We start from the raw sequence: 11,160 nt of genomic DNA, 5'->3' as shown, positions 1-11,160 counted from the left end.
TCTTGTACGTGTGTGCCTGCTGCTCAGATTTGGTAATGAAAGCTCCTTGTTATTGTTATGAATGGGAGGGTCATGAGCTTTTTGGAGCTGAACATCATGATTTTTTATATAGATCATGATTGTCACTCGGGGGGTGCACTATGTAATCATGTTAATGTATAACGTGAGTTCGAAAGGAGGGGTTTTAAAATGCAAAAAGTTTAGAAAATTTAACAGAGATACATTAAAATAAGGGGGTTTTATATTCAATTTTGAAAAAAAAAATCATAAAATAAGGGGTCATTTTATTCATTCAGACATGTTAAATGGGGGGTATTTTAATACCTCACGAACGCACGTTATATAGGGGGGTACTAAATGGTGAACCCCCCAGGATTGTCATATTTCTTGATGGGTTTGTGTGCATGGTGGGAGCGACTATGGAGCCCCATCTATAAAGGATTGGATCAAACACCTCAATAGGATCTAGTCCAGAAAGTGGTATGCAAGCAAATGGAGCCAAGTAGTTGGAAATATCTAGAAGGCCAAAAGTCCTTTTTGGATTTATGCCAACTAGAGATAAGGCGAAAGCAAGAGTCCTAGTAAATTGCACCTATGCCAGATCCAAACACGCTACTTAAACCCTAATGCACCTATTATGGGTTCAAAAATCAGAGTTTATACGGACATAGTCTGTAAATGGGTGTACACACAGATAAAAGCACCCTTTTTTAGACGCAACTTATCTATGGGATCTAGATGCATTGACAATGAGGATCTCTAGACTGACATTTGTATAGTGAGAGCTATAGTCTTGAGAGCAGTTTGGCAGTCCAAAAATGCGTTACTCTTTCAAAAGAAGTGTGAACCTCTGGACACAAAATTAGTTCTAAAAACATGATGGTAACAATTCCTTGGTAGAAGGAATGAGCATTTCAAGATAGACAAGAAAGAGTAGCTACGGAGGTGCAACCCCTTTGATGTATTTTTTTGGTTGAGAACCCTGTGCAAAGGATATGCCAGGGTGGTTTGTATCTTTCTGTGATTAATGCAATTCAAGCTCAATTGAGCATTTTTTATTTATTTTTTAAATCATAATTCTTTGAATCTGAATGATAGGTTCTTTTCATGCATCTATTTCTTAAGTTCAAATGTGTGCATAAAATTCCTTTTGGCCATCTCATAGACGTGAAGGAAGGAGGGTTGATATAGAAAAACAATCACTTTAGGAGTGTCTACTGTAGCCTAAATAGCAAATAAATATCCAGAACTTGTGGTTGTGGTAGTAGTCACGGCTACCTTCATAGATATGGTGGAACAAATATTAGTGCGAGTAAAAACGTGGGTATAAACCCTTAATGCAAATTTCCATGTATATACTTATATTTATGCCCATTGTTATATCTGTATTTGATTACTTTATGTATAAGGATACTCATCTAAACGACTCACTCCTAGACAATCCAAATGTAAGGGCAGTGACTATGGAGGATGATAGCATGGAGGAGCCATCGCAATATTGAGAATATGCAGAACAAGACCAATGAGAAAAGGAGAGAGAGAATGGGGGGGGCGGGGGGGGGGAGAGAGCCTTTGACAAAAATAACCATGTTGTATTTTGATTGATGAAAAGCCTTTACATATATAGGATAACTAACCATGCAACTTTACCCATGAAAACTCAAGACTAAGGAGTGCATTAGAAAAAATTTTGGGTCTCTTTTGGGCCCTGTAAGAGTTTCCACCTCAACCCAGTCTCTTGTAAAACAAGGTGAAGATTCACAGTGGCCTACATAAGGATGTAGGAGTGTGGAGAGGAAAAGTTATAGGTGTTGAAAAGGTAGTATGATGTATGCCACAGAATGGTCTCATCAAGACATGAAATTTGTGCCTATTTGGCATGTGCACAACATGGAGCTGGTCCATATGTGGTCCAAGGAAGATCCATGGATGGTTGTAATACCTATCAGTCTTTGCTTAGTCTTATATTTAACCAGGGAAGAAGAAATCCAATTGTAGGAAGGGTTTGAAATGCTACTATCAATGTTTCCGACTTTGCGCAATCTCTCGATTGTTGTTGCATTGTTGCTTACACACATATCAAATTTGAATTTTATTGCTTGAATTATTGTGTTGTCCATTTTTGTCATGTATGGCATGCAATAGCTTGTTGCACCATATGCGTAAAGACAAATTGGATATTAGTGTTTGCATCCCATAGTGTTGCAATTGAAGGGTTGAAATTTTTCGTGTATATGTCCCTTACATGCCTTTTTAGGAAGAGTGTTGTAGGCGATAGTGTGTTGTTGATCGTTGAAGTGTATTCTGTTCACCTTATTATTTAAGTGGGCCTTTCCTAATGTATACCCCATTTGTGATCATGTATGTATGTGTGTTCGTTTTTGAAAAAAACATTTGCAAGAATCTGGATGAGATTCTTTGCGACTTTTTGTAAATGAAATCTAGGCGCTGACGATTGTTGACGACTGCTGTCTCACATGTCCTCGCTCTCTCTCTCTCTCTTCTCCGCGTGTGCTGACCACTGACGACTACTGTCTCACATATCCTCGCTCTCTCTCTCTCTCTCTTCCCCGCGTGTGTTGATAGCGCATCGACGATGGTTCTCTCTTTCTTTCACTAGAATCCGCTATCAAAGGTGGTGGGCGGCAACTCTCGCAGGCCATAAGTAGAGCTCTTATGAGCAGTCGGCAAGGGTGCAGAGCAGGAGTAGTAGGTGCGCACTGCTCTCTCTCTCTCTCTCTCTCTCTCTCTCTCTCTCTCTCTCTCTCTCTCTCTCGCTCGCTCTCTTTGTGTGTCGCAAGCAAAGACTTCACAAAAAGGCAAAGTGGTGACGCAAAGGAGAGGAAAATGGTGCAGAGGAGAGAAGAAAAGGAAGGGCCGAGGGGAGAGTATATCCAGAGGAAGTATGTTGAGGGAAGGGAAGGAGGTGGCTGGCAGACACGGCGAGGCTGGGCAGAAGGCACAGGGCGAGGGAGGCCCGACAGAACTGCGTGAGTAAAGGGGAGGAGACATGTGGGGTGGGGATGAGTCTGTGACATGGGTTTTGTTTTAGGGGGTTGGTGAAGAGAATATAGGAGCATCATCTCGTAAACAAATTGAATTTTTTAAGTGGAGTGGTGTACTATATAATGGATAATATAATTTTATATTAAAACACAACAACAATTTCATACAATTGTAGTCACTCATTTAAACTTACGCTCCATAAATCTCATCCCCCCCTTAACTTAGTAGGCCTTCCTGCCTGCTCACCTTGTTGTAAGAAACTATATCTTGGCTCTTCATAAATAGGATTTTTGTGATAGCCAATGGGGAAAAGAAATTATAGATATTTGGTTATAGTATTTATTTTCTTTGATTGTAGAATGTCGTATACAGAGTACAATCACACTTGTTTAGAATCATGAAATGATGATTTTTTAATGTTTTAAACATTAAAACATTGAATTTCGTATGAAATGTTGTTCAAATAGAAATCTAAAGAAAATTCATAAAGGAAGAATGTGTGCTTTGACATTTCTTTTTACTGCTACCCTCGGTATGAGATTTATATAGACAAGCAAAGATGAACATTCAATTGCAATGCATGCCAAACATCTTATAAATATAGATTGAAATCTTTTAGCACAAACACACACACATGGACTCTCATATCATGTGTGTACGGGTGCTCACCCTTCATTACATTGCATTGGTATTACATCCACCCCTCAAAATGACTTTCCCTCACTATGCTCCACCAAAACTTTGTCAGCTTCTCTAGTACATGAGTTCATCAGGAAACCTCAACTTTAGGGTAATGTCTCTACTTCATCTCTTTTCCCTGCCCGACTTTTTCAAATTCTTTTACTTTTTATGCCTTCTATGATCCTTTCTGTGATGCTTATCCTTTTCTTTCTTTAGAATGGGGAACATGCTCTGTGCAAAGCTGAAGTTTCCCACATTTTTCCTGGATGGAAACATTGCACAACAAAGTTATTTCATAGCCAGCGAAACGAGCCTAAAATTTAAGGAGACAATATGGATCACTCTTGACTTATGTAGTCATAAAAAATAATGTGTGTGTTGGGAAGTGGATGAAAAGATCCCACATGCAATGATGTGCAAACTTTCATGCGGCAAGACTCTCACATGTGAGCATCCATGCACTTTGTTATGCAGTGAAAAATGTGGGTCTAAGCCTTGCAAACAATGTGCAAAGTTTGACAAGATAACAACATACAGACAACAAGAATTGCTAAGGAAACAAATAAAAGAGAAACTATAAATCATTGCTCAAAAATTCAAAAGCTTAGAAGTGAAAATGCCATTGGAAACAAATAAAAGAGAAACTATTAATTATTGACTCAAAAATTCAAAGGCTTAGAAATTCATAAGGAAACAAATAAAAGAGAAACTATTAATCCAAGTTGGTGAAACGTTGGAATATATCTACAATAGATGCTTTGAAAATCCCCAAGTTGGTCTTATACTTGAACGCACTACTTTCCATGATGAGCTGCGAAGATGTGCATTTAGACACCATCCTCCAAGAACTTGTCAAAACTCCACACAAAATTTTGCTAATTTTTTGTCATCCCAACCCTGATAGAACATTGATACTTCTACTGCTTAGGCTTGCACTTGAAGTTTGCGATCAATTTTACAAAACAGTGTCCTCTGCACTCAAATTGAAGCTGGCAAAGAAATTCTTCCGTCACTTGGCTCGAAGCCCATTCATGACGTCAGAAAATACATCACTCTGTAAACTCCTCATGCAATTGTAGAAGGCAGAATGTGAGGCTTCACTTCCACTCTTCCAAAGGCATTTTCTCCAAACTGCAAACCTGTAGTTCAAGCTCACCCTTGAATCAGAATGGAGGAAGCCATTATCAACATTGGTGGTCTCAATCCAAACAGAATCCATTATCAACATTGGTGGTCTCAATCCAAACACTAGTGCTTAGAATACTCAGAAGAGCTACCCTATCTTTTCGATCTCATCCAAACTTTGAGCAACATGCAAGTGGAGCTACAATGCCCAACTGACAACGATCTCTCAAAAACCAAAGAAATTACATTTTCTATGCAAGTAATAGATACTATTGCACATGCAAAGGTTCTGGAAGTGGACAATCTACAAGTCAATTGGGACAAGCCGTCCTTACTTCCTCTTGACTCAGAGATGGGTGATTATGCATCCTCTACCCTGCATCTACCTGTGGCCAAACTGAAGGGGAGCTATGACAATGTAGAACAATATATTGACCCTTATTCTTGGATTTTGTGAGAGGATGCCTTTGCATCACTCAAGAAAGGCTTAACCAATTCCCCCAACGGCCATCTTGATCTAAGGGACATGACTGCTTGGTTTGGGGTCTCTGCAATGGGGATATGCATTGTTTGGCACATCTAGGTGGAAATAGTCCGGAGATCAAAGCCGGCTCTCACTTCAGTAGGCTTGTCCACCACCATCGCTCTCCTCTGTCCCCCATTTGTTTTGACAACACTTAAAAGCACCCGCTCTCTGTACTGCTTCACCTCGAAAAAAGGTCCTGCAATAGCACATCACCTTGGAAACACGCATGCTTTCAATGCACTGAAATCATGCGTAGGGGACAACACTTCGAGCTGCACTACTGCAGAATGCCTTTCACCTTCAACCGAAAGCAACGCCTACAAAACAAGGGGGCCTACAGTTCGTGGGCGGGTGCACTAGCACACACACACACACAACATTGGAAGGGAGCCAGCTATCACGTGCACGTGCTTGTATGAGCATGCCTTCACTGCTTGCCTTCACTATCTGCCTTTAATGCACAGACCCATAAACCACGCCATCGAAAAGACCTGACAATATAAAAGCCCTTCACAGAGCAGACGTGTCATCAACCTACTGTCTCTACATCGACGGCCCAAACTCAGATGCTAGAGCTCTGACAAGTCCCAGCCCGTCCGCCTCTCTCTTCAGCTGTGCAACTAGGCAAGACGTGTTGAAAGAGAAGATGTGGGCGTGTCGCGTGCTTACTCTCTTCAACTGCAACAACAATCGGTTCCTTTTCGCATGCTTTTTCACCTTGAAAAGTGCTGGCCGTCCAATTGGACGCCATCAGTCAAAGTATGCCTAAGCTAGCCCAACACTAAGGCCTTTTCTTAGCATTCTTGAGAGAGAAAGTGTAGGCTAAACCCAACATTTACTAGATCTTCTAGCTCGTTACTCGTGCATTTTACTGATGCAGACGTAGCCTAGTTACGAGAAAGTGATGCGGCTTCTCGTCTCTCTCGCTATCTCTAACCAAAACAGAGCCATCTCATATTTCAATGCTCTCTCTCTCTCTCTCTCTCTCTCTCTCTCTCTATAGGCCAAACAGGGCATGACGATGGTGTAATGGTGAGAATGTTTTCCGTGAGGGTAAAGCCAAGCCATGGCAGTAGAAGAAGCATGTGACTATCCAAAGAAGAGCTAATTCTGGACCTTACTTTATCGATGCTCAGAGAATAAAGTTGAGGAAGGCGTTTCTATGAGGAAAGCCCCTTTGAAGCCTTCGTACCCCTGCATCCTCTCCTTCCTTGCCTCGGCTTCCAACAACTCTCTCTCTGAAGGGGCGATGGCGACTCACTCTTAGATCTCCTCAGCCTATCCTCACTCATTTTGCAGATGCAGATGAACTCAGTTGTCCCAAGATTGTCCTTACCCCTCCCCCCTAACGGACACACAAAGCTGCGCCGTCCTGCAAAGCCATGCATCTTGAAGGACTGTGGCATTGCCCAAGACTTTGAGCATCAGCTAGAGAACGGATGAGGAGATTTCTAGTCATGTGCTTGCAAAAAAATGGCTTGCTTAGTAGTGCTTTCATTGGCATGTATGGAAAATGTGGCATCCTCACAAAAGCATGAACACTCTCAATCAGCTTCTTGTGTGGCACCAGCTCTCAAAACACACTGATTGCAGAATATGCTCAGCATGACTTTGTTGAAGAAGCTCTGGGTTGCCTTCAACAGATGCGAAGTAAACGCCAGATTTCAGATACTATCACCTATGTTTGCACCTTGAAGGACTGTGGCATTGCACAAGACGTTATGAGATTGCTAGTCAGGGACCGTTGCAAAATTATGTCTCATACTGGCAGTGCTTTGGTCTACTTGTATGCCAAATGTGGTGTCACAAAAAGTTCTTGATGAGCGCTGAAACGTCCTCTCTTGGAGTATCCTGATTGCAGGATATGCCTAACATTGTTGTGGTAAGGAATATTGGGGACGTTTCCAGAAGATGCTAAGTGAGGCTTTTTTGCCAGATAAAGCCTCCTCTTGGAATGCACTTATAGGAGGATATGCACAGCAAGTTCTGGCCATGCTAGATTGTTTGCAATGCACATATCCACTTAGGTCTACTGGATGTCATGAGCTTTTTGTATATAATTTCATCTCTTGGAACGCGTTGATTGGCGGATACTGCTCAATTTGACTACAATCAACTATTCTTGCACCTTGAAGGCTTGTGCAAGACATGGACATGGATGAATGATTTGCGATGAGATTGTTAGTCAAGGGCTATTTTAGAAACATGTCTTGCTTGGCAAAGATTTGGTTGCTATGTCCACAAAAACACAAACAAAAGCGCGAAAAGTTCTCCACAGTCTCCTATGCAGGATGTCTTTTCTTGGAACAAGTTGACTGTAGGATATGCCTAATGTGATTATGGGCGAGTTTCAGCAGATGCAAAGTGAAGGCTGTTTCCAAATGCAATCACCTATGCTTGGGCCTTGTGCACAAGAAGTTGACATGGGTGAGATTTCACGATGATATTGAGAAGATGTTCACATGGGCAGGGGAATTTAGAATGAGATTGCCAGTCAAGAGCTCTTGCAAAGCGACGGTTTGCTAGCAACGATTTTGGGTGACATGTATGCTAGTGTTCTCAATGCATGTAGTCTTTCAAGTTGACTACATGTCATGAGTGTTGTGTACAATATGTTGTCTCTTGGAACGTGCTGATTGCAGGATAATGCCCAACATGACCATAGTGAAGAAGCTATGGGCTCTATCAGCATAGTCGGGGTGGAATGGGCAACCACAGGTTGCGTGTGATTGTAGCAGGCCTATTTCCACCCCAGTGTGCATCTTGGGCTGTGTGCCTTATCATTAGTTATGGAGGATTCAAAGTGTATGTAAGATCCACATGTCTTGGAGTAGTTTTTGTGTTGGCTTTGAGAAAATGAGATGAATGCTGGAGTTGCATTTGGATGGTTTTAGTATACATTCTAATGCTGATTTTGTAGCCGATGGAGGCTGATGCAAACAGTGAGATATCATCAGTATGAGAGTGCTTCCCACTCCCCATTTGGGGCTGATTTGTAAGCTACATGCAGGTTGATATTTGTAGTGGTTTTTTCTTGCCATTAGAAGCGAAATATGGATTGTGTAAGTCCTTGATAAAGGGATGGAGGCGGCTTGCACACATCACGCTTTGGTAGTGCTCTAGTGGACATGTATGCCAAATGTCACGTGCACACAAAAACAAAAAATGTTTTTACACAGCTTCTCATCCTAAATGTTTTAAAAGCACACAACGTTCTTTGTGAGTTTCTTGCATTGAATATCATCTTTTGGAATGCCTTGATAGAAGGATATACCCAATAGAACTCTGGCAAAGAAGCTCCAGGCTCGAGTTAGCATATGCAAAGTAAAGGCTTGTTTACAGGTGCAATCAGCTATGCTTGCATCTAAAAGGTATGTGGCATTGCCCAAGTTTTTGAACATGTGCTCTAGTGGACATGTATGCCAAATGCGACGTGCTCGCAAAAGACCAAAAATTTCTTAATCACCTTTTTATCTCAAATGTTGTAAAGGCATGCAAAGAGATGTCAGGTGAGGTTCCTTCTCGGATGCTATCACCTATGCTTGCAATTTGAAGGCTTGTGACATTGAAAAAATGCTGAAACGGGCTTAAAAGGTCATAAAAAGATTTATGGACATGGGCTGCTAGACATGGTTGTGCTTTGATTGACATTTAAGTTTGCAGCCCCTTGTTGTGTATGCTTGCAATCCTCCATAATTCTCTCAAAATACATTTCACACATGCTCACATCTTTAAGGCCTACAACGTTGTGCAAGACATTTGCATGGGAATTGAAATCATGAGATCAAATTTCCAGCCATAGCTTATTGGAAAAAATGTTGTACTTGAGACTTGTTGTGCATCGGCAGCTGCAGCAAGAAGGTTAAGTACGCTCCAAAATGTGCTCTATGAAGTGCATGATTCCAAGATATGTCCAGCTATGGCAAGGCTAACCAGCATTGATATGCTTTTAGTAGATGCATATACAGGTATTTATGGGATGCAGATCCAATTAGCGCATTATCGATGTTGTAGAGCACCTTGTAGTTTTGATGGAGCATGTTTTCTATAATCTGGATGCCGCTGACAGTGGGGATCATGGCAAGGCAATAGTTCCCCTCGTTATGCACTAGAATGAAGTAATTCTCCAAAGGGATCCAGTCCTTGCATGTGCAGAGTGAAGGGTGGGATTATCGTGCTTGGCTACCCACTTGTTGTGTAATACAGGGGCCAGTACGGATGGTCTGTATATCTTGGCAGCCTCACAGATGCATCAAATGCTTGCTTCAATGCAACGAAGGCAACATTTGGCACATATGTGTATGTAGTGCCGGAGTTCAAGATCATGCCCCCTCCTCCTGTGGAGTCTATTGAAGCGTGTTGGCTGGGATGTTGAGCCTCTGATTAATGACACTGAACCCAAGCACATCAATGTAGTAAAGGGATGCTACCACAGAGGTTCACAAGATGCATGGGCATAAAGCCCATTGACGAGGCGTTCTCTGTGGCTTCCTTGTCCATGAGCAGAGTCATGGCTTTGCTAGAGGATGTGTCAGTTGGAGTGACAAGGCAATAGGAGAAGTTCTTGCCCCCTAGAGCCTGGTTGAGCTGTAATGGGAGGGAGAGGTCCCTTTGCCCCATGCTCACCAATCTAGCAACACCCCCATATTTGCCTTGATTGTTGTAGATGAACCCAAAAGCAAGTCCGGGGAATGTTGTCGAAGTTCTGTCTACATAAGACATGATGATGATGAGAAAAATATTGGCAACCCAATGGCAAGAAATGAGAAAAGAACACAAGCTTGATTGTCATGCATCTACCTATTGAGAGGAGAGTGTGAGTGTCATTGCCAAAGTCGCCATGGGTGCTGGCCTGGCTGGCATAGGGATAAGTGTAACGACAAGATTCAAATTGGCATTGGAGTTCTTTTAAAGTAACCCACATTAAAACTCAGTTTCCATCCTTCTTTTAAATACAAGCTTTGAGTGCGGTTACAAAAGAAAAAATGGATGCTTTCACCTTCATCATGCATTTCTTAAAGATGCGTGCATAAGTGATGGCATTTGGAGAAAGGCCTACCCTTCGCATTTGTTGTAAACATGCTAGAGTATCCTTTTGATGGCTATGTTGGGCATATCCTTCAATTCTTGCATTCCAAACCAGAAGCTCATTATAAAATTTCTATCCCTTTTGTAAGGGCACCACAATCAACATACCTAGTGACCAGCAATAGTGAGCATATCTTGTCATACTACATCCAAAACACAACATATCGGGCAAGAATCTCATCATACATTTTTGTGGTTTTGTGAGGGCACCACACTTTGCATACATTCTAATCAATGTGCTCCCACCATATGAATTTTGTTGCTTTACAAATTCTCAGCATGTATCCTATGCTCTTGGCACAAATCCTTCTTTTGAGCACAGGCTTCAAGTGTAGTCGGCTAGGAAGCTTGTCGTAATCTTTCCTACAAGATCACCAAACAACATACCATGTTAAGCCTTGTATTATCTTGAACCAGATGAGTCTCCAATATTGTGCTGAAGAGTATACAATAGATTACAAAGCATTGGTAGACTCGCCAACACTCCTTCTACCTAAGGATGACACAAGTGATCATACATAACAGACATGCCACATAAAAGTTTCTTAGAATAGTTCCCCTCACATCTCTACTACATTCAAGATTTTGGTATATTCAATGATTACAAAATCACTTGTTGTCTAAACAAGGATCCTATAGGAAAACATTTACCTGGTTAAATGATGACTAAAATATGCCATACCATTATTTGCTTGCCATTTTTTGAACATCCAATAAATGGAGTTCCTTTATTC

At 41.5% G+C, this 11,160-nt stretch overlaps 1 pseudogene; it reads right to left on the bottom strand.

Annotated features, from left to right (window-relative positions):
* Positions 1–6,211: 6,211 nt before the first annotated feature.
* Positions 6,212–10,867, bottom strand: LOC147464948 (aspartic proteinase nepenthesin-1-like; annotated as a pseudogene).
* Between the last annotated feature and the right edge of the window lie 293 nt (positions 10,868–11,160).

This window comes from Adiantum capillus-veneris, chromosome 1, assembly GCF_014529385.1.
Source record: "Adiantum capillus-veneris isolate H3 chromosome 1, ASM1452938v2, whole genome shotgun sequence".
Classification (NCBI taxonomy): Eukaryota; Viridiplantae; Streptophyta; class Polypodiopsida; order Polypodiales; family Pteridaceae; genus Adiantum; species Adiantum capillus-veneris.
The sequence above is the reverse complement of the archived record's forward strand: the minus strand, read 5'-3'. Positions and strand labels throughout refer to the sequence as shown.